Source organism: Equus asinus, chromosome 11, assembly GCF_041296235.1.
Source record: "Equus asinus isolate D_3611 breed Donkey chromosome 11, EquAss-T2T_v2, whole genome shotgun sequence".
NCBI lineage: Eukaryota > Metazoa > Chordata > Mammalia > Perissodactyla > Equidae > Equus > Equus asinus.
In genome coordinates this window covers 53,706,219-53,716,868 of record NC_091800.1, presented here as the reverse complement: position 1 = coordinate 53,716,868, position 10,650 = coordinate 53,706,219, and the positions used below count along the sequence as shown (strand labels likewise).

Sequence of the window (10,650 nt, the reverse complement as noted above, 5' to 3'; positions counted from 1 at the left end):
TGCAATCACCAGGAAGCTTAAGAACCTAGTTCGAGCTTATCAGTATTATGAAGAACGAGAAAGAATATGACATCCAGGTGTAGGTGGGGGAGTGAAGGACAGGTGAGTGCAGGATGCAGGGAAATAAGAGACAAAGAGGCCCAAGCTGGCACTGTCCATTCAAACTCTCTCCTAGGAAGGTAGAAGGCATCCATCCTCCCCAGCTTGATTCACTGACCCCTCGAGTGTGTTCCTGTTCTGTGATGAATAGACCAAAAGTCCTGTAATCTGAACCCTCCAAATAGCTCCAAGGCCAGGCTCACAAAGTGAACTTCTGCTTTCAGTCTGTATTTCCATGTTGTATATTCATAATCAGAGAGGCTGGCCTGGTTAAAGGAGACACTCCTGAGGATCCCAAATACTACATGGCTCAGTGTAAATGAATAGGTTGCCTTTCTTGTTTATCCCTCAATCTCTCATGAGCTTAAATCCTCCAGAGGTGAATTCATTTGTGTGTGCTGACAACATGAAATATCAGGGACTACAAAGAGGAGGACTTGGCCTTGCCCAAAAGAGAAAGCCTCAAGGAAATGTAAATTTGAGGGGTCATTTGGCCTTAAGCTTGGCAGCCCTCCTGGTGACCCTTCTGACTTGATCACACCTTCTTTCAAACCTCGTCAGATGTAATCAGGGCAATTATTTATACACAGTGTAATTGAACTACTTTTCCTCCAGCTATGTCAAAGCTTAATTTCAACCTATTTTTCTCATGTCAGCTCTTGCTCTGCCTTCTCCCAATTCCTATTTTTCATTTCTAATCATTGTCGAAACAATTTTGAGAAAGTGAAAAGTGACTTACCACCTGTTAGTCTTACTTGCCTGTGATACAGTCTTGTCTTAGACGAAACGAAATGCCTTATTACTCTATTTTCTAAGAAGTGAATAATTTCTGGGTGTATTTCCAAGAAACAATTTGATAATAAAAATGTTTGTCTTTGTGTCATATATTTGTCTGTATGTAATATGAGAATATTTGTCTTAATAATAATAGTATTACTTTATGTCCCTGTCTTATGCAGGAAAAGAATGTGACATAGGGTCTCCCACCAGATGAGGAGAAAGGATCAAAATCACAAGAGTGCTGATCACAAAGATGACAGAAGATGGCTTTTGTGATAACAACAATGCCAATGATAATAGTACCCCTCCATATATGCATATCACCTCACATCTGTTGTGGTGTTTGACCTTCATGACAACTTTGTGAGGTAGGCTGGGAAGGCTGTATTGTTTTACTTTAATTACACAAGTGGGAACTGGAGAATGCTTAGCTTTGAATCAGTGTTCTGGTCGTGGTGAGGAGTGATGAACATACGTGGTATGGGATGCCTTGGAACTCCAGGCTACTCTTGCTTTGGAATCTAGATTCTCTCACTGACCCATCACCTATATAGCAACCACTGCCTCCTAGCAATCCACAGGACTGGAATCGCATCATCTACCTACCAGAGAGAAATTAGTTTATTAATTACTATTGTTGTGGGCTTATTATGTGCAGGTCATCCTTCTAGATTCTAGAGAAAGAGCTATAGACATGATCCTTGCTTTGGAGGTCACAGCTAGTGAATAATATGGATACTAAGGATAGCTTTCCTTCACGGAGGTAATCATCAGTGCTGTAGCTGTGGGGTTGCAAGGGTAAATTCAATGTAATCCACGTCTTCTAGGAGTTCATGCTTGATGCTGAAGATGAAAGGATGGATAAGATACTGTTCCTGTACTTAAAGAGTACAATCAAACAAACACTAATACATATAAATAAGAATGATAAGATTAGCTCCTACTTGTTGAAGATCTACCATGTACCAGGCACTGTGCTAAGTGCTTTGATTCTACTCCTTAAACTTTACTTCTTGCAACTATCCTAATAATTAATTGGGATAATTAGTTATCCCAATTACAGAGATGGGTTTAGGGTCAGAGTGATACAGTAAGTTGATACTGATTGCCTGGGCAGAATATTGTGGAAAAGGGATCCAACTCAGTCTGACTGTAAATCTTGCTATTTCTTCTGCACAATAATATAGAAGCCTGTTGTTCAGCAAAATTTTATCGTCAGTAAGGAACAGGTTCTTTTACAGCATCTGCAGTGTTTTTAGAAGCACAATTGCCCAATGAAATGCTCTAGTGAAAAACAGTGTGTTGGAAAGCACACAGATATGGGGGCATCTCAGAAAGAAGGTGCATGTTGCTTAAGATAAATACATTGCTGTAACAAACACATTTGGGTAAAGAATGTATAATGGCTCAAACAGAGCAGAATTTTATTTCTTGCTTATGTGATGCCTTAAAGTGTATTCTTTGACTGGAGGTTCCTGTTGGTGATTCAGGGACCCAGGCTCCTTCTATCTTGTGGCTCTGCCATCCTTGCCATGTGGCTTCCAAAGTGACTGTGTTTGTTGCATCAGGCTAGTGGATGGAGAAAGAGGATGGATTACTACTGTGTGTGGAAGTTTCATGGGCCTGACTGTGAGTGGCGCACATCTCTTACAATCTACTTGTTAGAATTCAATCTCACGGCTATACCTAATGAGGGAGCTGGGAAGTTAGGTCCAGTTGTGTGTCCAGGATGGCAGAGGGAAGTGGCTACCAGTCTCCACCACTTCAATACCAAAAAAGCATGATTAACTCGGCAGCACCAGGTATCCTGTGAAAGGGTACGTGTTACTTTGGCTATAGCATCAGCGTAGTGGTCTAGAAGTTCTGGCTGGAGTATTTGTAGGGAGGAGGTTTTTGAAGGAGAGAGAAGTAAAGGAGAGGTCAGGAGAGAGAGATCCTGGATTGTAGAGAGCCCTAATTTAATGACTTGTATCCATACAAGAGGAGGAAGATCAGCGTACAGGAACACAGAGACACACGAGGAGAGTGCCATGTGGTGACGGAGGCACAGATTGGAGCGATGCAGCTGCAAGCCAAGGAATGCCAAGGATTCTCGGCACCCTCTAAAAGCTGGAAGAGAGGCATGGATCCTCCCTCAGCATCTCCAGAAGGACCCAACCCTGCCAATACCTGGATTTCAGACTTCTAGCCCCTAGAGCCGTGAGAGAACAAATTTGTGTTGTTTGAAGCCACCCAGTTTGTGGTGCTTTGTTATGGCGGCTCCACAGGAAACTAATACCGAGGGCAATGTTGGAATTGTCTTTTCCTTCATCAACCTGCCTATGTTATAGTTTTGCCTTGTGTCTGAAGACCCTGGAAATGTCCACTGGTGGGAAAATAATTTCGTTATCATATTGCTCCCTCTTAGAGCTATGAGAACTTTCTCTCTCTCCCTCTCTCTCTCTCCTTTTCTATTTCTCCTGGCATCTTAAACACTCACTCATTGGTAAAAGCATCACAATGATGCCTACAGTTTCTTTAAAAAGATGTGTAGACAGGGACCTATGTTTTTCTCTTTCCTTTTCAAATGCTGAAGGTTTTAGGGAGCCCTTTCTTGTTAATACTGCAGGGCTTCAATCAAACAGCACTTGAAGTCTTGCAAAGACCTATAGTGAAAAAGATTCCAGCCTATTCGAATGGGGACTAATAGGCTTCACACACCCACCTGCCTCATTCCTACAAATATCTTCTCTTCCCTTGCTGGCTAGAACTGTGAAAGAGAAGGGTACCTGTGCTCAGAAGAGGTGTGGGGAGCGTGGCAGTACAGAGCAGCATGAAGAAGAGGAACTGGCATCCTGTGGATTATGCCGATTTACTGATTATCCCAGAACAGTACAGGGCAGCATGAAGAAGAGGAACTGGCATTCTGTGGACCATGCCGATTTACTGATTATCCCAGAACAGTCTGTTGAATCCAAGGAGCCTGTTAAAACCACGCCAGCAGTCCCACTGCTGCCTTTGATATTTAGAATTGAGGTGGTTGAGGGAAACCCAGTCCAATTAAGCATGTGGTACTTTAATCAAATAAGGATTAAGGGCAAGCAAAGACAAAAATAGTACCTTTACTGATTTCTGGGAGATAATTAAATGAGACACTGCACAGGGAGAGAAAGGATATTATAAGTTTATAAAAGAGAAGACCTTAAATTCTGCAACATTAAGTTAATGATCTGCATCAACAAAGCAAAGAAATCCCCTCATTGCCTGGTAATGGGGGGGAATCAGGATAGTTAGTAGCTATTAAATAAGTTAGACGGAGAAAGACAGTAACCGTATGATTTCATTCATATGTAGAAGGCAAACAAATAAACAGATACAGAGAATAGATTGGTGGTTACCAGAGGGGAAGGGGGTAGAGGTCGAGTGAACCAGGTAAAGGGGGACATTTGTACGATGACAGATGGCAACTAAACTTTAGGGGTGAACATGATGCAGTCTATACAGAAGTTGAAATGCAATGTACGCCTGAAATTTATATAACGTTATAAACCAATGTGACCTAATAAAAGAAAAGGAAAAAAGAGATTGCAAAGGGTGAAAAATAAAATATCCTTAACCGTCTGAGCATAATAAACTACACATTTATTGAATAGTTATATCAAATGTCCTTTAAACTTGCTGCATAAGATATGAAATTTTTCGAAACAGGGAGGTGACTCATTTCTTTGCTATTGGAGTTCTCACTGAACAACCCTGTCGCCAATTTTAACTCATACTCCATTGAAGGTATTAATGAAATTTCAGGACATACCAATAGATCTGAAACATACGTATCGTGTCTGGAAAAGATGCTTTCTCAGCTCTTGTCATTCCCCTGGAAAGAGCTCATGACAGCCTTTTTACCTGAAAATTCAACTTCCCTGTATCCTCTTTACTCATTGATCAACAGAATGCATCTGCCCATATATACTAGTTGCCTAGAATGTAAATAATATGTTTACTGTGTGTTCTTACTCCCTGTTTATTTCATAAGCAGCTGTAATGGTCAGGGTCCTTGGGTTACAGGCAACAGAATCTGACTTTGGGCAATGTAGGAAGGGAATTTCCTGGAAATTTACCAGGAACTCAGCGAATCGACTCGAAAGCTGAGAACAGGGCTTGATGATTGTCATTACTTAAGGATGCTCTAGAGGACTGAGAATGCTTCCAGACCAGGAATAATCATGTCAGGGCACCACAGCTGGAAAGTATTGGATTCCAACAGCTTCTTCCATCCTGGCATCTCTCACATAAGATGCAAATCCTGGAAGATAGCAGTTGATTCCCTGGGCTTCTGACTCTTCTGGGAAAGTGTGAGGAAATCTGATTTATTTGACATTCTTAGTGGGAGGCAGGCACCTGAATTTACTGTTGCACGAAGACAATAGAATAGGAAAGCAGAAATTCTCCAAAAGAAAATTTGCGTCCTATGGAAAGCAGAAGAGATGCTGAGCTGCCAAAAATATTAAACATATATGCACACACTGTCTACTGCAGTAATGTATATTTATTTACATTTGATTTAAGTTGTTATATATGCATTTGTGTATACACATAGATCTGTTCGACTTTTAATAGTATCTTGCAATGATAGTGCTTAATTAATACTTCATAATCAAAGTTTTACAGATGTGATATACATTTAGAAGGCCATGAAACACTTCTTTGATGATTCTCTTCTGGAAATTATTTCCTCTAATCTGAATGATATCTTCTTTATGGTCTAGCAGAGAAGGAAGAGGGTAATGCATTGAATCAATAGCACACCCGTGGAGGTGGGAGTGGGGAGGGCGAAAGAGATAAAGGGGCACATATGTATGGTGATGGATAAAAATTAGACCACTGGTGTTGAGCATGATGAAGTGTAATCAGAAACTGATAAACAATAATGTACGCCTGAAGTTACACAATGTTATAAACCATTATAATCCCAACAAAATTACTTGGGGGGAGGGAAAAGCACATCCATTGATTTATGGGGTGTTTCAATAGTGACTTAGAGATGACAGATCATTGATTTGATAATTGCTGAGAAGTTGGATGGAAAGGCAGAGAGAGAGGGGTTGAAATTACAACAATACCACTGGCCTTTTGACATACTGGGGAAAGGGATCTCAAGTGCGGAGGGGTCTGGCTTATGATACAAAGTGAGTAGTTGGGAAGGAAAAGAGAAATGAATATGAAATCATTTAGTCTAGTCATTTTTAAGACTTCTGAAGCTAACCTAAAAATTGTCAGATTTTATGCTCGATGAGTGTATGGTTTTGTCTTGATTTATGGAAGAAGGAGTTAGTTGTTACGTAGCTATATTTATGGTTAAACATCTTGGTCAAATTCAATAGAGGTACTAAAATTTTATTGAATTAAAAAGTGGAATGATCCCATTAAGTTCATACACAAATACAATTAAGAGGCCTAACTTTTTTTTTAGTGGTTGCTATTAAAGTATGTTATAGTAATTTGAAAACACTGTGACATCTGTGATCAAAACAATCAATTCTGAGTTACTACATGTTGAACCATGATTTTTTGTTAGTGGCTTGATCTATAATTACTGATACACATACTCTGCAAACTAAGTGCTTTCAATAGAAGAGAGTGGGCATTTCAAAACTACTAGTAGAACTAAATGTTATTTAATTGGGTGGACCAAATTTCTTCTATATAATTTCCTTTTTTTATTGAGGTACAGTTAACATATAACATAATATTTGTTTCAGGTGTACAACATAATGATTTGATATTTGTATATATTGTGAAATGAATACCACTATAAGTCTAGTTAACACTCATCACCATACATAGTTACAAAAAGTGTAATTTCCTTTTAAACCCAAACCAGTTTGGCTTTATTTTATTCTAACATGATGGTGTTTAGTTGAGGTTGAGCTTTTTTTTTTCCCGAAGCTCTCCAATGGTGGGTATTACTTTATTATCGCCCAGCCTGACTGTGTGTGTATGAATTACAGGATGGTCTATGCTGTAGACTAGACTTTGCTTTCCCGACATGGAGCTAAATGAGCTTGTCAACCATTTAAAAACTACAATAGGAAGTGGATGGTAATGTATGTGGTCTCCAAGGTGAAAAGTGAACAGATTCCGCATTACTATGATTTTCTTAAAGAAGGAATCTTTAGCCATGGCATTGCCATATTTTGTGTAGTCTTGAAAGCAGCAATGCATATATGTAAATGTGAGAGTCTCAAACAAAATCTTAAGCAAGGACGTTTAATGTGGGCGTAATAGTTCCCTGGGATCTGGAGGAGGTCTGATGGAGAAACTGCTGGACCAGAAGGAGCATCGTAGGAGAGAGGTTGTATTAGGGAAAGATAAGGGGAGATGCTATACCTTGGGGAGAAGTGGGCTCGGCTTCTTTCTCTAAGTTTCCTTTTATCATCCTACTCCCTCTATGCTCCCTCCCACTCCTCCCAAATTCCTTAGAAAACTTCGTCTGGGGGTGGATGCTATAGCTGGGCTTAAAGGCTTTTCTTCTATTATTCTTACAAAATCTCTCTGGAGTAGGCTAATATTATCACCATTTTACAGATGAAGGAACATATGTCACTAGCCCACAATTATAAAGAAAATGGCAAAGCAGAGATTAGAAAATTGTTCTGTGCTTAGTTACCTAAAAAAGATTCATGATATTCATGTGATTAATCTCAGAGTAAGCGATGTGAAGGTTCAGAAAGATCTGGAAAATTTCAGAAGGAAAATTGCACTCCCCAAGGATTTTTTTTTTTTTCTAAAAAAATGTCAGCGGGAATCTGATTTCAGAAAATGAGAAAGAAAAAAAGTGGTCCCCCCTCCCAGAGCATTTGTTTTGTTATATGTTTTCATACTTCAACCCAGAGAGAGGGGAATATGGGGTACTGTCTTGAGACCCAGTAATTTGGAAAGTCCTATATACTTACTGGAAACAGGTATCTGGAGTCAGGTTTCTGCAGGAGGCAACAGAAGGAGGTGTGGCAACCAGCAGATGCTAAGACAGCCTTGCAGTGTTCATGCATAATGAACAGCACACGATGGCTTCTCTGCCTCACGTCACTGAGGCCAACATTGGGATTGGCTGCCGGGCAGCGCCCTGGGACACATCCTTCAGGATGTGTTTGCAGCCCTCTTAGAATCCTTCTCCCCTTCTGACTGTTTCTTTTGCTTGTGTCACTTGTGAAAATCTAGGGCAAGTAGAAGCAGAAGTTAATTTTGTAATACTAGATCTCAGAGATGAGGGACCATGATAAACACTGAAGAATACTATGATAAACTCAAAGAAATAGGCTGAATCCATGATTGATTTATTTCCTATTTTAACTCCATTTGGCACTTATGTGAGCTTCATCAAGTCACAAGTCTCCAAGCCTCAGTATCCTCATCTGTAAAATGAAGCCCATCTTCCTGGTCTTGACAGGATATTTTGGAGGATAACTGAGTTAAAATAGGTAAAGGCGCTGTACACAGTAGAAGCTGGGTCTATATTGAATGCTTTGGTCTGACCTGAGATCATAACCCAGGTCTTTCAGACGAGGTCTAAATTCTACCTTTTGGAGTGACGTGTTAGAGTTACCTATCTAACTAACGTAGAAATGTGTAGACAGAGCACCTCAGTGTTTGGAACTCACATCGGTGGTTTCCATAGTTGGTCAGCACTTCAATCTCTCAGTTTATGTGATTGCCACCAAATCACTAAAAGTGGTATCTCATGTTCTCTGTTTGTAAAAGCATCACATACCCAGTACCTTGGGCTTAATAAATTGAAAGTTTTACTACTGAGAAAATAATCAGGCGTTAAGAGAAGCACAAAATGTACTATCCTTTTCTGAAGGTTAATAGGCTTGTTCTATTTCTGTTTTTTCCTCCACAGCATTACCATCTAGCATGAGACTGGTTCTCCAGATGAAGCGGAGATTGAAATGTCACACCAGCATGATCCATTCGATGGTGTAGAATAGAGGCGTTTGCTACCTGACCTTAATGCACAGGCAAGAACAACTGATTGGGGAAGACAGAATACAGAGAGACTCAAAGCTAGAGGAAATCAGCTGAGTATAGTTCAAGCAGACACAAAGCAGGATAAATGTTGACTCAGGACAAAAAGAATTATCCTTAAGGGTAAATCCTGATATGACATGTACTGGTCTACTTATTTGTTCAATTCTGAACAAATAATCTAATCTGTTAAAAGGAATATAAACACCTTTACCAAAAGAAATATGGTAGAAAAGGAAGCAGGTAAATTTTTCAAAAAATTTAGATTTTGTGTCACTTAACTAGCTTAACAAAGTGACAGGGAAAAAGATGCAAAATATATTCGGGCTGGAGGATGTTCTATGAAGAAGACAGTAGGAGATAAGATGAAGAAGGGAACACCATAGCTGTCTTCCTCTATGTAAAGGCTTAGTCATGGGAAGAAGAATTAGGCATATTTTGGTGGGAATGACAGAGAAGAGGGGTGTAAGGAATTGACTTTGACTTAGTATAACAAGTAGCTTCCGAACATTTGGAACTTGACAAGGGTCATCGGAGCAGGCCTGCCCAGCCTCCATTGCTGGATCAATGGATAACCACAGTGGCAGAGAGATTCCTGCATTAAACAAGATGACCCAGTCACCCCTAATATACCTGCTCTGAAGGTTTCAATCATCCTGGAGAGGTCAGAAATGGCTTGGAAGTTTCTTCAGGAGCAGAACTGCCTGAACTTTGGAGCTGCTTAGGCCTTGGTAGAATTAGTCCTTCCCAGCAGCACGTATGTAAATCATGGGCCTGGGAATGGTTGCTGGTCTATTTTGACTGTGGGCAGCTGATTTTAGCTAAGGGATTTATTGGCTCAGTCATCCCTAGTAACAATGACATGAAGTGTTTCTCCCTGGATTATTAGTTAATATCTGTTATGTTTACTCCTTCAGTTTTATATTTATTTTTCGTTTCCATTCAAGCACAACTTAATGTAAAAGTGTTGTGCTTGGGAATCTACTTCCCAAAATAAGCCATTATTTTTTCTAGAATCCATTTCATTGTTTCTATTTGTGGAATTCAATCATGAAATATCAATTTATCATAGATGTGGAAAACCAGCAGAAGGTTCAGAGGAAAGCCATGGAAACGACGAGGGACTAGGAAAATGAAATGCAGACATGAGTCCTGGACAGGTGAGGTGGAGTAGAACGGTTACACTTATTTTCATGTCACTTTTCCTAGCACAGCTACTCAAATCCATAACAACGTTGATCAACTTATGTAAAACCTGCTGTGGTCTTCTGTTTATGAAGGCTCATGCAGAGGATGTTTTCTATTGAGACTTGGGCATGAACTTCAAGGTGGTCACATAGTAGGTACTCTGTATTTAACAAATGTTCATTATTGGATTAAATTAAATTTAATGTTAGTTTCTACATAAGCATCATGCTGATAGTGAAGATCATTAAACTTTAAAATGTGTTCCCAAGGAACACTGTGGCATCTTCACTTGAGAACATCTTTTAAATTGGATAGCTAATTATCTGTTAAGAATAAAAGCAGAGGAATCATTCTGAGCCTTCATAAGGACTCATACAATTCTTATTTTACTTATGTGTTTTGCTTGTGTGTAAGCAAAGCACTAAATCTGTAACTCAGGGGTGCAATAACATATGCATAAAAGATGACTACGCAGAAAGAATCTTCTCATTTGAAATCTTGATTTTCCTCTAATCACAACATATATGATAGTCTTAGTACTACACTATCAAATTTCCTGATTAAAAAACTAGCACCCGC

General features: G+C 39.6%; 1 long non-coding RNA gene across 1 annotated transcript; it reads left to right on the top strand.

The window, feature by feature from the left end:
* Positions 1-1,058: 1,058 nt before the first annotated feature.
* LOC139046505 (uncharacterized) lies at positions 1,059-10,043 on the top strand. Its single transcript, XR_011506613.1, has 3 exons — positions 1,059-1,247; positions 8,759-8,876; positions 9,956-10,043. It is a non-coding gene; the product is annotated as an uncharacterized lncRNA (long non-coding RNA).
* Positions 10,044-10,650: the final 607 nt, after the last annotated feature.